The sequence below is a fragment of the Amphiura filiformis genome, chromosome 4, assembly GCF_039555335.1.
Source record: "Amphiura filiformis chromosome 4, Afil_fr2py, whole genome shotgun sequence".
Lineage (NCBI taxonomy): Eukaryota > Metazoa > Echinodermata > Ophiuroidea > Amphilepidida > Amphiuridae > Amphiura > Amphiura filiformis.
This window is the reverse complement of record NC_092631.1, coordinates 18671725-18689191: the sequence shown is the minus strand read 5'-3', so window position 1 is coordinate 18689191 and position 17467 is coordinate 18671725. Positions and strand designations below refer to the sequence as shown.

At 37.0% G+C, this 17467-nt stretch overlaps 1 long non-coding RNA gene across 1 annotated transcript; it reads right to left on the bottom strand.

Moving 5' to 3' along the window:
* Positions 1-399: 399 nt before the first annotated feature.
* On the bottom strand, positions 400-8931 carry LOC140150642 (uncharacterized). Its single transcript, XR_011858827.1, has 3 exons — positions 8795-8931; positions 4797-5115; positions 400-3173 (listed from the first exon to the last, which is right to left on the bottom strand). It is a non-coding gene; the product is annotated as an uncharacterized lncRNA (long non-coding RNA).
* Positions 8932-17467: the final 8536 nt, after the last annotated feature.

Below are 17467 nucleotides of genomic sequence, written 5' to 3'. Positions count from 1 at the left end.
GTGATTAAACTTGCTCATCGAAGGATCTCAAAACCAAATGCTCCTCAACACTTGACACCTTTAATATAGGTGCGACAAAGGGCAGCTATTGCATGAACGACTTTCTTGCATTCACAAGACAAAATAAACTCAACCCAGAAAGTATCGAAACGATTATAGATGGTCAGATATATCGGGAACTGAAATATATAGCAAAAACTTATTTAATGTATATAAAGCGCAGCTTTCTCCTGCGCATTTTGATACCTCTTCTGTTGTTCTACGATATCATTTGGTCGAGTTATGGGCGCTTGAGTGGCTTCAAGTCGGATTTTGAAAGTTGCACTTAGCTCCTATTCAAGCCAAATGCGTTCGTCGTGTACACACACACATAAAATGAAGACAAATGACACCGATGTGCTCTGTTTACTAACCATGAACTTTACTTTATTTTACTCCTTCGATTACCAACTTCAATACTTGCTACCCTTTACTTATCTCTGACTTATCTCATGAACTCTTCCTGCTGACATCTCAATACTTGGTGTGCCCACCATCACTGTCTATCACTGCCTGGATTCGTCGTCGCATGCTCTGAACAAGATGTCTTATCCATTTCCTGAGCAGGATGCGCCGACGGCCTTCTAAGGTGGTGTCAGGCTTGATTGCCTTGTTAGCTTTCGTCTTAAGAGTGTCCCACAGGTGTTCTAGTGGATTAAGGTCAGGGCTCTTTGCAGGCCAGTCGAGAGTATCCACCCCCTCTGTTTCCAAGAACTCTCTGGTTAGCTTGCATCGAAAAGCCTGCCTCTACCAAACCAACAAATCTCTCTCTCTGCATTTGACTCAATTCAGCCATCGCTGGTTACTCGGGACACCTTTCCCTGTCCTACCCTGTCAGGTAATCTGACTTCAACCTCACATTGATTTATGCCTACCATTGTTGACCATTGAGTACAATTGATGGTCATCGCAATCAACTTATTCAAACCCGCGACACACATACTCATTTGAATTCGAATTTGGCGGACAAAAGCAATGATCATTTATTGGTCACAGTACAACGCATTTGGCTTGAATAGGAGCTAAGTGCAAACAAATGTTAGGTCGATCTTGATTTCTTTTAACTCTTGACCAGACTTTTGTAGTGAGCCGTCAGAATTCTTCCTAGACATGGATACCACATAAGGTATAATGAAAGATAGAGATAAAAAGAATTTATCGCGTCTGACGTCATCTGTCAATCAAACTCGAGCACGGTTTGTTTACAAGTGTCGTGATGATGACTTGCTGAACGCGGTGGTATAACCGGGCGCCTTATTGTTAATTTTGCACCTTCAAACTTACAAACCATCCAAAAGTTAGGTCTTTATAGTAGGAAACTTTCTTTCACGAAGGCACCATGTCAACAATGCCTAGAAAAGTTGCTTTTTGCCTTGTAAAAGTACGTATTTTTTCACCATTTTATGCTATTCCTTTTCTCCGATCGGCACCAGATAAATCGGCCTTCCTTTTACGCGCTATTAACCTGTGTAAACCAATCAAGGATCGTAATTGACAGTGACATCAGACGCGATAAATTCTTTTTATCTCTGTTTTTCATTATACATAATGTACCCATCCAGCTTTTATATCAAGTCAAGAACTCCATGATTGCTTGCAATGTACCACATTTAAGTGTGCACGACTTACTCGGCTACATGGTGTTTGGCAACCTTCGAAAGTAATATATCATCATGATGCAGTCATGTCTACAGTAGAATTCACCTCGACCTTTGCAGGACTTAAACCCCATTAAAAGCTATTAAACCAAGATAACACTCATTGAAACAGCTCAACTGATTAAATCGGATCTTCTCTGGCTGTGCACATGTGTCTGTTTTATATGTGCGATATAGCAATGAGCTGCTATAATACAGCTTCAGTTGGGTAACCGATTATAAAGGAAACGCAAGGAAACAATGGTAGTGGACCTTTGTTCACGAAATGAGACAATGGCCTGCTTTTTGTTAACCAGCATTCTTGAAAATGAGCAACATAATGATTGTTGACTTGGAATTGTTGGAAATAATTTCTTCATATTTTTGGTGTTATCTGTCGTTTACATATCCTTCCTAAAACACAAAAGTGCGACCCTTTGTCAATCACCTACAGTACCCAATTTCGGCATACTATATAAAAACTCATCATGATGATTGCCAGAGAATAGTTGGAATGTAGCTTGTATCGTTTTTTTGTGGCATCCTTCAGAAGTGAGCGGTTCGATACCAATATTTTCGGTCAAATCTCCATTCAATTAACACGGGGAGTTGGCTAGCTATGCCTTGCCCTCACTCATATTTTACAAAAGTGCGACTATTTCTGAACATCTAACCTAGCTGTAATTTTAGGTCATGTTAGAGAAATATATTTGCTAGAAGTTTGGAGAATAAGTTAAATATTGGCTGGTTATTTTTCACACAGTGATGTTAACTAGGCAAGTGCCCATTCTTCCAACATACATCATTTGTAGAGGTCACGCGTCAATGGTGAGAGCACTGTGTATTGTGTATAGGAAAACGGACAGTAACTGCAGTATGTTCAATATAGCCTTCAATTATACCATTCGGAATAGTCTTCAATTACATGCACGAAGAGTATAATGCCATTCGAAGGCTATCCCGAATGGTATATACCATTCGATGGCTATATGTGCAGCAATCATTTCTATTATCACTGATTATAAATAATCTGACGGCTATCGTGTACAGTATTCAAATAGCATTCGAATAATATTCAAATGCCATGTTTCGAAGGGTGTTTGAATGCTATTTTTTTAGATAAGGTAAATATAATTAGTTTGTAATATATGCTGTATTTTTCTGGAATCGGGAGTAGCATTGCTAAAATATCAAGCAGTGTGTATTTGTTTTGTCATCCCATCAACGAATTACGTTTGTCCAATTATGTCAAGGAATGTTCTTGTTGACAGATAGTATAGACTATAATTGACAGTTAATGTAGGGTTGAAACATTACTCCAGTGAAAGTCAAGTAGTTTATGTTTATCTCAGGTGAAAAAACTAAAAAAGACCGATTTGAAATTAAAGTAATCATAATTATTCTCTTGTCAATCAAAATGATGGATTCCAGTGGCATAGCAGCAACAAAGCAAACAAAATAGTAGGTTCAGCTGTCCAAAAAGTTACATTCTGAAATCTGGAATTAACAAAAGAAGAAACAACCACGCAGGGTTAAATAATAGTTTTACGTTGCAAAAACTATTCATAAAGAATTGACTAGTGGCGTAGCGTGGGTCATCATATGGGAGCGGGGGCACCGGGTCTGATGGGTGGCACGGCACAAACCGTTTTTCGGCAATTCACCACAAAATTATTTGAAAGATCATTTTAAGACCGATATTCGAATTCATTACAACCAAAATTAATTATTGGTATAGGCCATATTTGTCCAAATTTTCGCTTGCTCCTCCGCACAATTGTTTCACTAATTGGGGGCTGGGGCATTATGTATCCTTAGCCCTGGGCTCCACAGCCCCTAGCTACGCCACTGCTGACATAAAATTAGTGTGCACATACAGACATAGTGATTTCATATAGAGTATCTTTCTGAAAAAGATCAGACGAGACAAAAAAGAGTCACCAAACCTTTTACATTAGCAGATAATAATAATAATAATAATAATAATAATAATAAAACAGCATTTATATAGCGCATTGTGAATCTCAGATTCCTCAATGCGCTTTACAGATTTAAAAACTACCAAACTTAATTTACAATAAATGATTTTAACTTAAGAATTATACAAACAATAATATGCATAAAACAGCAGACCAGCTGCAAGCAAACAACATTAGAATGGCAAGAGTAACACCAGTGAGAGGCCCACCGACAAAATCCCCAGGGGGACTGTCGGTGCACCTCACACCGGCATCATCAATATACATCAATATACAAGATAAAATACAGTTTAATATAATAAAAATGACACTAATAATATCAAAATATTTCAAGGTACACAACCATCTCCATCCAAAGATGGAGATGCCAGTGTAGAGTGTGTGAGAGACTCATCGATGTAAACACATCCATGAGCCTCCCACACACACACAAAAAAAATATATACTCAGCAGCAGAAATACATGGCATAACCAATCTAAACTCAAACAAAAACAAAACCTACTCCATCCAAAGGATGGGCGGGGATGTCTATGCAAGAAGCATGAGAGACCCACCGATGTAGCATAAGAGCCAATCCGTGGGCCTCCCATGCCCCTTGAACATAATCAATGCAAAAGACAAATAACCAATGTAATATTATGACCACACTAAATACATTATTCTCATCAAATAAAATACCACACATTTTGAAACTACAATTTTACATGACAAATAAATGACACTATTATTATCATATAGCAAAAAATACACTGAAACCAAAATAAACTATACACAACCATCTCCATCCAAAGATGGAGATGCCTGTGAAGAGCCTGGTGTGTAAGAGACTCATCGATGTAAACATCCATGAGCCTCCCACACACTAACAAAAAATATACACAGCAGCAAATAATACATGGCAAAACAAGGCTATCTGTGTAAGAAGCATGAGAGACCCACCGATGGCGAAGCCTGCCTGTTCACTGTTGACAAGGGGCAGTCTTCAGTGAACGGCTCTTTTCAGAGCCACCAGTAGGCAAGGGGTGGCATACATAGGTACTTTGCCTGAAGGAAGTCCGAGCTACTCTTAACGAAAGCTTGACAATTCTAAACTTGTCCGACAGCTAAAAACCCGCTAAAAACTTGACAATTGCAACTTACCTCCCTGCAACAAAGAAAGAGTCTACTTCTTGTCTTGGTAAGTTCTCTCACCAGACTGGTTCTGATAGAACGATTCTCCCTTGCTGCCTGAGCTCTTATAAAATGCTGCACCATCGCCCTTTGGGGAGTAATAGTTACTGCTCCATGTCTCACCAGCTGAAGTTTTATTCGTGTTGTGGTATGCGTAGCCACCATCATCATAAGAAGTGTACGTGTTGCCTTGGCTGTTGGTTCCTTTGCTAGCGACTTGTTTTGGCGGCATCTTGAAGTCTCCCGTGCAAGCAAAGCTAATACAAGTGAATCAAATTCAGCTTACTTTCTAAGGAAAAGAAATAAGAAAATTACTACAATCAAAGAAGCCACCCATATAACAATAAAGCAAGGAAACAAGAATTGTCTAAACACTAATATGTTATAGTTTTTAGACAGATTCCTACACCGGACTACTAACCGTTATCCTATGGTGCACCATTAGCCTTTTCGAAGTATGCCGTACACAATACGAGGGCAGTCTTCAATCTGGGTAAAACCCAGCAAAAGACTTGACGCACTTCGTGCAGCGCCATCCTATTGTGTCCATCATATCTCGAAAAGGCTAATGGTCATACACTAAAAATCACCCTCAGTATAGAGACCAGCCTCGTGAAATTTTCACGTCGTTGAACAGATGTTGAAGACAAATCATATACAGTGTCAAAATGTTCAAAAGAATCTTTTCTGCTATGTTGTCAAATGTGTAACATGTCAATTCCGTTTCCAAGGCAACAGTCACCCTATTGAAGGAATCTTCTAATTTTTTACCTAAAATGTCACAGTTTAACTGCGGCTATTTCTTTAAAACTAAATGGAGTACAAACTTCATTGGTGTGCAGAATACATAACACACGAATATTTAGTATCTATAAACAAAATCATCACTCAATTTCAGACATTTAAATGTCATATTTTGACCATGGGCGCTGACTCTTTTGTGGTTAATAAGATAATAGGCTATTAGTAGAGACACTTCATAAAGGAATAATTATATTAAATCTATACCCCTGTACCTTCAACAGGTAAATCCACCTTAGGATCTGGTAGTTGCTGAGTCATAAAATAAACGCAAGAACTCATTATGAAAAAGTTATAGTTAAGTTAATTTCTCCATGTATGACTGCTACTGAGTGACCTGGGACCTGTTTTACGCTTTTTCAAAATTCCTCCACACTCAGTACTATAATGAAATCCATTCAATTTACAACTGTGCTTGAAGCTAGACACACTGGCATTACTGGTCGTCCTCGATAGAATTTCGGTTCTAAATACTTTTCTGATGACCATTTGTTTCTTGTTTCAGCCCTCTAGCTCTGATTCATCAAGTGCATTTTCTGTCCCAACCTCATAACATGTTGATATCAATATGATTTCAGCTCATGTGGTACTCACTAAAAATGGGTGACGGGGATGTGCGGCCACATTGACCCCCGTTTTTCAACTCCCTCTCATCCAATGACCCCCTTTCTTGTTTTACTGAACACATGTCACCAAATTAAAAAAAAAACACCACCTTTATCAATAATTTTGAGAAAATTTCTGATAACCTCTCACTGAATGACCCAATTTTGTCATTATTTTTCTTCAAATTTTTCAAAAATTTTCAATTTTTTTAAAAATTTTCATGAGTTTTCTATTCGAATTATGCAAATTGTTTTATAAAAAAAATAGATTTCTAAAATCTATTAACCTTGTTTCGTTCGTTTTATATGTTTTACGTCCGGACCAGGGTTGGGCACTTACACTATGCAGGTGACGGATGTGTCTAGATCACCTTTTTATAGACAAGTTCTGCCCAATAACCCATTTTCTTCGTCCCCTATTACCCAAATGACCCACTATTTGGTACAACACTAGCTGAATAAATGGGGACCACGAGGATGATTGGGTAGATGCCTAGGTAAAATAATAGGAAGGGGCCAATGGGTAAAGATTGCAAAAAAGGAAGTCATAAATTGGATCATTTGCAGAAAAACATGAAATAAAACTTTGGAGTCATTGGATAGCAGACTGCAATAATTAAGGTCACTGAGGGTCATTGCCCTTTTTTCGAAAATTATATTTTAATCGAAAGGCTCCTCATTTTTCCCGAGACCATTTTGAACCAACTACGTCTGTGGTTATTTTTGACCACAGTAAGGGCGAAAGAGTTACAGGCCCCACCGACCCTTTCTGGAAGCACCAATGAATAAACTGAATAGGCTATATATTATGTTACGAGTCGTACTTGACTCAAGGCCAAAATCACCTTTTACCCGAACTCACACAAATGCACAACACAAATACACTGTTTGATTATAAAGCTAACAAAACCTAAGTCTTTAATTGAAAGCACGTTATGATTGGTACAATATATGACAACAAATGCACATACACAATAATCAAATATAATCACTCTTTAACTATTTAGTACTTAGCCAGCATTCTTCTTCTTGGTGATCATAAAGTTCTTGCAATGTTCTGGACGACTGACGTAATATATCCTTATTCACTTGTCCTGCGAAAATCAGCGAACTCCTTTGTACACTTGCATTGATAAAATCCTTGCAAATGAAATCCTCACACAAAACTCTTATCTCCTTGCGCCGTTCTCCAAACGCCTAAATCCTTGCGCTGCTTTCTTCAAACTTGGTGCTATTTCCACCTTTCACACAATATCTTCAGGAAGCAGGACTGCGATGCAGTTGTCCCCACTTATATTGACAGTTGCGTTGAATTAAAACACCAGACTTCAGCAATAAATATATATTCCTTTCTTGGAAGAAGTACGTTCTTTGACGTATTCTAGATCTTCTCCGACAACACTGGTAAATAGTAGTACTTTGACTACATAAAATATTTCTGGTTTGCAATTTCCTTTCTTTGAAGGAATTGGACTGTCAGCATATTAGCTAGCTAGCCCAGATCAACACTATAAACTGTGACAATAATTGTGTTTACATTTTCTTATATATCAAGCAGGGGAAATCCCAAATATTAATAGCCAAATGTGATCTTGGAAATTCCCAAGCCTTAATTATAGCATTAACCTTTCTCATTACATCACTTCCTGAGGGGAATCCCCTGACATCACTTCCTGAGGGGAATCCCGTGACATCATCTTCACTTTACATCCTCAGGGGGGTTTCCAAATATTCCAAATTGAATATGATTCAACTTGTTTTGCTCAATTTGAGAGGGGAATTCCCCCATGTCATCACTCATGTAATTTTGTAAACAAAGATAAATCATCAAATTAAATTATTCAGGGCACATCACAATTATAACTTTATTTATTTATTTATTTATATTTATTTATAACAATAGGCTAGAAAGCCTGGACAAACCCAATAGTGAAATCACTAAATTAAAGGGATGCCCGTTACATCAAAAACAAAAACAAAATAAAAAAACATAATTACGACAAGGACAGGTGGAATGGAGAAATAAAAGGAGACCAAACGAAATGGCTACCAAGGTCAATATTGGAAAATCAAAACCACAAAAAGCTATGAAACTAGTTAAAATAACACTAAAGGCACAATGATATCCCAGACGAATATCATATGCCTGCGCAACGGTTCCCAGATAATCAATTGAAAAAGGAAAGTTAATCAAGTTAAAAAAAAACACCACAACGACGCCCATGAAGCATTTTAGGCCAGGGGTTCTCAATAGGCGGCCCTCGGTCCAAATCAACCCCACGGATCAATGGTAGTTGTACCTTTAGCAGCTCTGAAATGTACAGTTACAATTCAGTGGCATAGCTTCATATGGGCACGGAGGGCACGTTGATCTAAAATTTTAGAAAAAAACATAGGAAAATTGCCAAAAAACGGCCTGTGCCGCCCCCCCTCCCCAATCAGACCCGGTGCCCCTAATCATGGTCGGTGCCCCTACCCCCCTGCCCAATAATTATGATGATCCACGCTACGCCATTGGTATACATGGTAAAACAGCGTGTATTTGGCTCCTTTGAATCTTACCTTAAATTATTCAAGAACAGTGTATTAAAGATGATGTACAGTCACCACTCCAAATTGTCCGATTAAATCGGGATATGAATTTTTATATGGCTTTGAGCCTGTGCGGAAGTTTGTTTCCTTCATTGCATGAATGTTTCATTGCAGGGTCACTCCATATGAAATCAAGGAGGCTCCCCACCTGACCCCCTCAGATTTGCTTTATATTTTAGTCATATGTTGTACCTGCAAATTTGAGGTCTGTAGCTCTTACGGATTTTCTGTGGCAGCCATTTAAAGTTGGAGTAGGGGGGTCTAAATTTGGACTAAAAAGTTGCCCTTTAAATAAATTTCATCTTTGAGAGTCTGTGCCTTCTTTATAAAAAGAGAGAGAGGTCTGAAACCTTGTATACACACTAACTGCATGCCCAATTTATCAAAAAGTAAAAAAAAAAAAATTCTGTAATTGCGTGTTGTGTCACGGGGTCATTAAATATGCAAGAAAAAATGTAATGTTTTGTAAACTGGCAAGTTTAGCCCCCCCTAAATTCACATTTTTTGTTAAATTAATTATTGTTTGTTGTCACTGATGCTATATATAGGATAACTACAATGCATATCCAAAACATTGAGGTCACAACTCATTTGCATTTCGAACAGCGCCCTCACGAAGATGAAATTTATTGCAAATTCAACATTTTCGGGGGCCCAAAGTCGATGTGGTCCACCTTCAAAATTTATAAAACATCACTTTTATATGACTACTAGTCTTAAATTACAACTTTGCTAAGTCCCAGTAATTGTCTAGGTTGACTTCATATAAAACGACAAGCCCAAAGTTGACCATTTTCTTATGATTGCATGTACTGCAAATGTGCCGAATTTGGAAGGCTTAAAAGTCGAATTGGCCACAATCTAACTTACCACAGTACGCCTTTACCAGGAAGTTTCGCAAGAGTATGACAATTTATTAATCAGTCGGGACCATTGCCATATTTATTGAGCAGTCGCAGCTTTTAGCAATTAACCAACGCTAAATTCAAAGCCATAATAAGTGACTTGCTCAACATCGACGCCCTTAACTTTTCTTGAATTTCTAGTTTTTGCATGATTATATTAAATGCCTGTACTAAATGGTGTACTAAAAATACCACAAGAACGACTAAGCCTGAAGTGCTTTCTTATTAAGTTAGGCGGGCAGCCTAACTTATTTCCTTCTTGCCATTTCTTCTTTCTTCTTTCTCACAATTTGCTACTACTTTCACATCCTTGATCGGATTTCGACCAAACTCAGTCACACGCAGTATTGGGTAGCTGGCTACAAAAGTTATGGATTTGTTTAACGTCAGAGGTCATCCAGGGGTCATAGGGGTCAAAAAAGGTCATTTTAACCGAAAATGCTCAAATTGAGCTGAAATTTAAATGATCCTTATGACATTTTAAACATGTTTGAAACGTTTAAACATTTATTTAAGGTCATTAAGGGGTCATAAAGGGGTCAAAGGTCAAGATTTTCAAAATGCTCCAATTGAGCTGAAATTTAAATGCAATGATCCCTATGACATTCTAAATATTTTAAAAATATTTTAAAATTCATTTAAGGTCATTAGGGGTCATAAAGGGGTCAAAGGTCAAGTTTTTCAAAATGCTCCAATTGAGCTGAAATTTATATGCAATGATCTTTATGACATTCTAAACATTTGAAAAACATTTTAAGATTCATTTAAGGTCATTAAGGGGTCATAAAGGGGTCAAAGGTCAAGTTTTCCAAAATGCTCTGATTGAGCTGAACTTTAAATGCAATGATCCTTATGACATTCTAAACATGTTGAAAATATTTTTTAATTCATTTAAGGTCATTAAGGGGCAATAAAGGGGTCAAAGGTCAAGTTTCCAAAATGCTTAAATTGAGCTGAAATTTAAATGCAATGATCCTTATGACATTCTTAACATGTTTTAAATATTTTAAAATTCATTTAAGGTCATTAAGGGGGTCATACGGAACAGCTTTCCACGATCAAGGTATATTAAAACGGCAATTAAGAAAACAGTCTTATTAAAATTAATACTATCCAGCATAGTATTGCTGCTTGATCAGATCGTCACAGTCATCCGCCTAACTTACCTCGTGCCCTTGCAAAGGGCACAGTTGCTCTAGTTCTTTCTTCTTTCTCACAATTTGCTACTACTTTCACATCCTTGATCGGATTTCGACCAAACTCAGTCACAAGCAGTATAGGGTAGCTGGCTACAAAAGTCATGGGCTGTTTAACGTCAGAGGTCATCCAAGGGGTCATAGGGGTCAAAGAAGGTCATTTTAACCGAAAATGCTCCGATTGAGCTGAAATTTAAACGCGATGATCCTTATGACATTCTAAACATGTTTAAAATATTTTAAAATTTATTTAAGGTCATTAAGGGGTCATAAAGGGGTCAAAGGTCAAGTTTTTCAAAATGCTCCAATTGAGCTGAAATTTAAATGCAATGATCCTTATGACATTCTAAACATTTTGAAAACATTTTAAAATTCATTTAAGTTAAATTCATTCAAGGTCATTAAGGGTTCAAAGGTCAAGTGTCCCAAAATACTCCAATTGAGCTGAAATTTAAATGCAATGATCCTTATGACATTCTAAACATGTTAAAAATATTTTTAAATTCATTTAAGGTCATTAAGGGGCAATAAAGGAGTCAAAGGTCAAATTTTCAAAATGCTTCAATTGAGCTGAAATTTAAATGCAATGATCCTTATGACATTCTTATCATGTTTTGAATATTTTAAAATTCATTTAAGGGGGTCATACAGAGGTGAAAGGTAAAGTTTTCAAAATGCCAGCTTTCCACGATCAAGGTATATTAAAACGGCAATTAATGAAACAGTCTTATTAAAATTAATACTATCCAACACAGTGTTGCTGCTTGATCAGATCGTCACAATCATCCGCCTAACTTACCTCGTGCCCTTACAAAGGGCACAGTTGCTCTAGTTCTTTTTGTCTTCCTCCTCTCAATCTCGATCGCCCATCCGCTTTTCTATCCTCCTTTCACCCCTCGACCCCTCCTTCACTCCTTCACTTGCCTCTGGCTTTTAAAATGGATATTCGTGATATTAAGAAACCAGTTTGACTTTATTGAATGAGCCTATAACCGTGATAACAATTAACAACATAATACTGCGAAATAGTTAACTGATAGAATGTGACACAGATAGACATGTGCCAAAAATTGCCCCCCCCCCCACCTTCACATACCACATTTTTGGGTTCCCAATTGGCAAACTTAAAATGGTCTAGATATATGATGCGAACGTAGCAAGGATCAAAATTAATCTATCGGGTTTTAATTTTCAATATTTCACACTCACGTTAGAGGGAGGGACGGGGAGGGAAGGGCGGGCCTCCTAACGAAATTACCTTTGTTTATAGGACGTCATCGAACTTTTGGTGTGTTCCCTTATAACTAAATGAAATTGAAGGCAATCTTGGACACATGCTAGTGAGCTATTGTCAATTCCAGATTTAATATTCCTTGGTATCAACGCATGCAGTGATCCGTAACAGCATTGAATTAATCGTATGGTCAGCGGATATACGCCATTAAACCTGAACTGAACTGACCGCAACCTGTGATAATTTATCCAGCTAAGTAAGTATTATACTGTAATATTTAAGCATTATAATCGACATTTCAGCGCCTGATACTGTGGTCAGCTCAAAACAGTAAGTTCAGATAAACGGTTTAATATTTATTTTACTTCATATATTCGCAGGTCAACCATATCTCAAAAAGGTGCTTCGTTTTTGAGTCCCAGCATGCGTATTAATAAAGTATACCTCATTATTTTATTCTCTTGTTTATTGCATTATGACACAATATTTGCTTGGTGTATAGCGTCATCATACCTATCTATAGAAATCGCCTAACTAGTAGGGCGAATCTACAAGTTCCTCAACAGCCACGCATGGCGATTTTCTTCCGCCGTGTTTAATAGTTTCGAGATATGGACCGAGCGACTCAGGCTAAGCACCTGTACGATATACATTTCTGTCCCAATGCGCTGCTGCAATTCATCAGCTGAAATGACTCATTTTTACGATCTGCGCAGATTTACGATCTGCACAGGTTCAGTTGGGTTTTGTGCCGGTCGGGATTTGTGTTTATTTGTTGTCTTGTTTAATGTAACACTTTGGGTTGGTAAACTGTTCTTTCTTTCTTATCAATAATTTGCTTGTAATGCTCATTATATAATCAATTTATAAAGTAACTTTACCCTTTTTGGTTTTATTGTAAGTTCGTTTTCTTACTTTAATCTATAGAACCCATTGTTGAGGTAAAGAACGACAAACATTATAGCAAACATGGCTTCTTGTCAATTTCGCCGCTGTTTGTTTCGAAGTCATGGAAGCAGTAACATAACCATGATCTTAGCGCACCGTAAACACTCAAGTATTGCCGATCAGCATTCGTACATCAACGCCATTTTGTTAAAGCAAAATATTTGTCAGCCATCAATATATTCTGCAGGAAATCATGGCCGGAATCAAACACATTCAGTGAAGATACTCAATGTCAACTGGTCAAACCAAGCACAGAGATCGTTTCCTTTGCAAACACGCTTCTGCAGTCAACAGACAGAGGATGAAAAGGCAACTACTGTCTGTTCAATTAGCTTAGATTCTTGAATTTTTAAGATATTTGAAAAATTAAAAAATTGTGGCCAAAGTCATCAAAGAAAAGTGTTAGCACAGCCTTAGACCTAACGTGATTAATACTGTTCAAATTCCAAAGTTCAATTTAAAACCCCATTTCTTTTCAATTTTGCCTCATTTTAGGCAGTTACTTGGGTCCACCAAAAGGGTTCGCGACCTTTTTACAAATCAAGTGGGACGGTCCATTCTCAACTTAGGGCATAGACCCTATGCAATTTAGCAAAACAACCTGTCCACCAATCTATCCTGCCATTTCAATTGTTATACCGTTCCGCTAATTGGATAGGTTCTATAGGTGATGATGGTCCATCGGTTTTTGTTGTAAACACGAAATTATATGGCGCGATTACGTTTTATGCATAACATTATTCTGAGCATTATTTTTTCATAAACAATGACATTAAAATTATGGATTTCGTCCTTATTTCAAATGATTTACAATGTAAATTGAGTTTTGTTTAATACCACCATTCCTTCCCAAGAATATCAGCATTCGCTTGACATTTTCAGATAGGCCTACAGTGACTTTACTGTAACCTGATTGTTTTAAATATTATTTTCTTGTACAAAAGTTCTTTTGTTTCACAGTTTTTTCAGTTTGTATTCTACAAACAAAACGAAATAACAAATTGAAAATAAATGTGTAGTTTTATAATAGGCCTATTAACACCTTCTCAGACTCGTTCGATAAATAAATAAATAAATAAATAAATAAATAAATAAATAAATAAATAAATAAATAAATAAATAAATAAATAAATAAATAAATAAATACGCAAGGAGTATATTTATATAAGCTGGGTCTATTTTAGAAAACCTTAGTTCATAAATAATTTCGTAATGTTTCAACAGGAGGGTTTCAACACAAATTAGGCATGCTGGCAAATATTTTGCTGGACAATACCTGATGCGGATGGTCGGATAAATACTATCTCTGCGCATTGTGACATTCGTCCCCATTGCTCTAAATGGATTGATTCAAAAAAGTTTATGGTACCCGACGTTCTACGGCTTTTTATAAAAATGTCGCGGGAAAAGACCAAAATTGAAAAGAAATGGGGTTTTAAATTGAACTTTAGAATTCGAAAAGTATAAATCACGTTAGGTCTAAGGCTGTGCTAACACTTTTCTTTGATGACTTTGGCCACAATTTTTTGTTTTTTCAAATATCTTAAAAATTCAAGAATCTAAGCTAATTGAACAGACAGTAGTGTAAAATCAAACAAAGCAAAATCAGATTATATCTTGCAGGAGACTGTTCTTGATGTAATGGGTGCTAAGTATCGCATAAGTTACGTGGATGAAGGTGATAGGAATAATCCAGTGGTATTATGTCTTCATGGTTTGCCAGCGTGTCATAAATACTTCCTTTGTATACTACCAGCCCTTGTCACCGCTGGAGCCAGGGTGATACTTTTCAACTTCCCAGGTAAAAGTAGAACATATAGCTGCATATCACTATATGCATAATTTAGAGGTTTTTTAAACAAATACAAAGTGAGGGTCGAAACAAACTGAAGAATATTTTTTTTTTTAGAATGCTTAAAACTACTGTTAGTACTTTGAACGCGCAAATATGAAAATATTAATTTTATGTTGGGTCATAAAATCAACATGTAAGTTGTCCTTTTAAACATTCAAGCAAAAAGCATACAATAATCCTGGTTGAAGAATTTGTTGGTCGGTTCCCACCTTATAATCCATCTACAGGGTGTTACAATAAAATGTGTACAATTTAGAAAATTATAGAATGACACGTAAAGTATGCCGCTTATTTTTTTGGTTTGATATTTATAAGTCTATCAAGATAATTTCTTTAACCACCAGATAAGCTTTGTTCCAATAAAATCGATGTTATACAAGTGAAGATATGGCCAATTATGTAACCTGGTCATACCGCTTGGGCCACTTTTGTCTGAGTATGACAAGTGACTGAATAGAGTTGAACCATGGACCAAATGGTCGGTGCTCTACTAGGGTCTGTGTTTAAACAATTGGGTATTCGAAGCGGTAGAAATTATTACATTATAGAATATCTACTTGAGGTTTTGAAAATCACAACTAAGCACTGAACTCTTTAGTTTTTTCCTGCAAAGTCAAAATGCAATTGTATTCTGTCGGTCCGTGTCACGTCACTTCCGGTTGATGATGTTCGAGTGAAAACAAGTCCCTGATTCGATTTTTGTTGATGATTTCTGTCATTGGTGTTATGTAAATTTCGATCGCAAATAGTCAGTGGAATCAAACAACCGTTTCTAAGTCTTAAGAGTGAAAGAAACTTACTTGATTTACCGTTTTTATACTGACAAACTTAAAATTCAATTCCATGGTCGAGTGTCGTCTTTTCCGAAATTGAATGCCACTCCAGCAACAGCGCTAGGTAGCCTCCTTCACAGCCGGTTTCTGTTGTACACAACAAACCGTGCGCCACATGCAGTTTGGGCCTGAGACTAGAGATAGCCCGGATGTTCGACCGACAGAATAAATTTTATTGTTACACCCTGTAGAAATATTGAAAGGCGCGGGACTATAGGCGCATAGCCTACTCAGCCTAGAGTACATCAAGAATATCAATCGCAGCCAGCATAACCTCCCAGAGTTTCCGTATGTGGGTAATTGAGTTCACACGCATCCAAATGACATCGCCACACGAAGCACCGGAGGCCGCCTGGGCTAACTTGACTGAGAAATCTTAAGGCTAAAAAAATAATGCCATGTCTCAAAGCCCATGGCAGTTTCAAAAAACGAATGCGGAATTTTTTAAGGTTTTTTTTAGATTTTTTAAAACAAAATTTTGAATCAAGATTTTCGAATGTTCAAAAGTACATAAAATGCTTGATTTACACAATTGAAGTACAAATAACAAGTGTTTTATACCTAAACAGTGCGAGTATCGAATCAAGTAACTTTTCTTCCAGAATTCCATGATTTAACGGTAAAAAAAACTGTAAATAAATAGGTAAAAAAAATTTAAAAAAATGAATTTGCCGTTTCAGTTGACATGGACGCGCTAAGAAAAACGAACGCGCGCGTGGGCTTTGAGACATAACAATTTGTTTAGCCTAATGATGGTGACTTTAAGATATCTGCGTAAACCGTCAAACTTCTTCCTGTTTTAGCTATAGGGTGGGAGTTTAAAGTGCATGGTCAAAGGTGGTCTTGGACTAGCCACGGACTATCCGATAGAAACGTTAATAAACAAAACACATACCATGCGTTACAATCGCTATTCGGCATTCTACTAAATTCACAACATTCTGTAATGAATAACAAGCTTCCACAAAGCCATTTTATTAGCAACAAGAAATATCTTGTTGAATTCTCGTATACTCCTCATTCCCTCTATCTTGTCGATCCAACAACATACGGTTAATTTACAAATATCATACCACAATACTAACATGTACCATGTCATGTGGCTTATTCCTATTCAGTTATTCTGACAGTGACAAATATTGAAAATTTGTCATTCTGTATAGGCTGTAGCTGATATGAAGACCATCAATGCCAAATTGATGCCCGTTATGGTGCTTGCTACCCGTAGAGATACCTTTGTACATGTGAACATTTTAAAGGAGGTAATGGACCTCCTTGGAATATCTCAGGAAAACAGGCTGATATATTCTAAAGATCAAACATGGCAGCCAGTTGAAAGAGGTACAGTAATTATTTATATCGTTTTTGTATGTTCAAAATAATTAATTAAATAATACGAAAATACATTTTAAATTGGAAATGCGACAAGTAGCGTAGAGTTGCGGCAAAAAGTAATCGATATATCGGGAACGCAACGCACCGCAACCCAAGTACAGCGTAGTATAAACGGACTTAATACACAAGTGAAAGATTTGATTTTACATTTCAGGAAAGATCAACCCATTGAGGCATGGAGTTATATTTGAGAAGAGCAGCCACTGGATTCAGCAGTCTCATCCGGATGTTGTTGCTGATTTAATACTGAACTTTCTCGAGGCAATTAAAGATCACA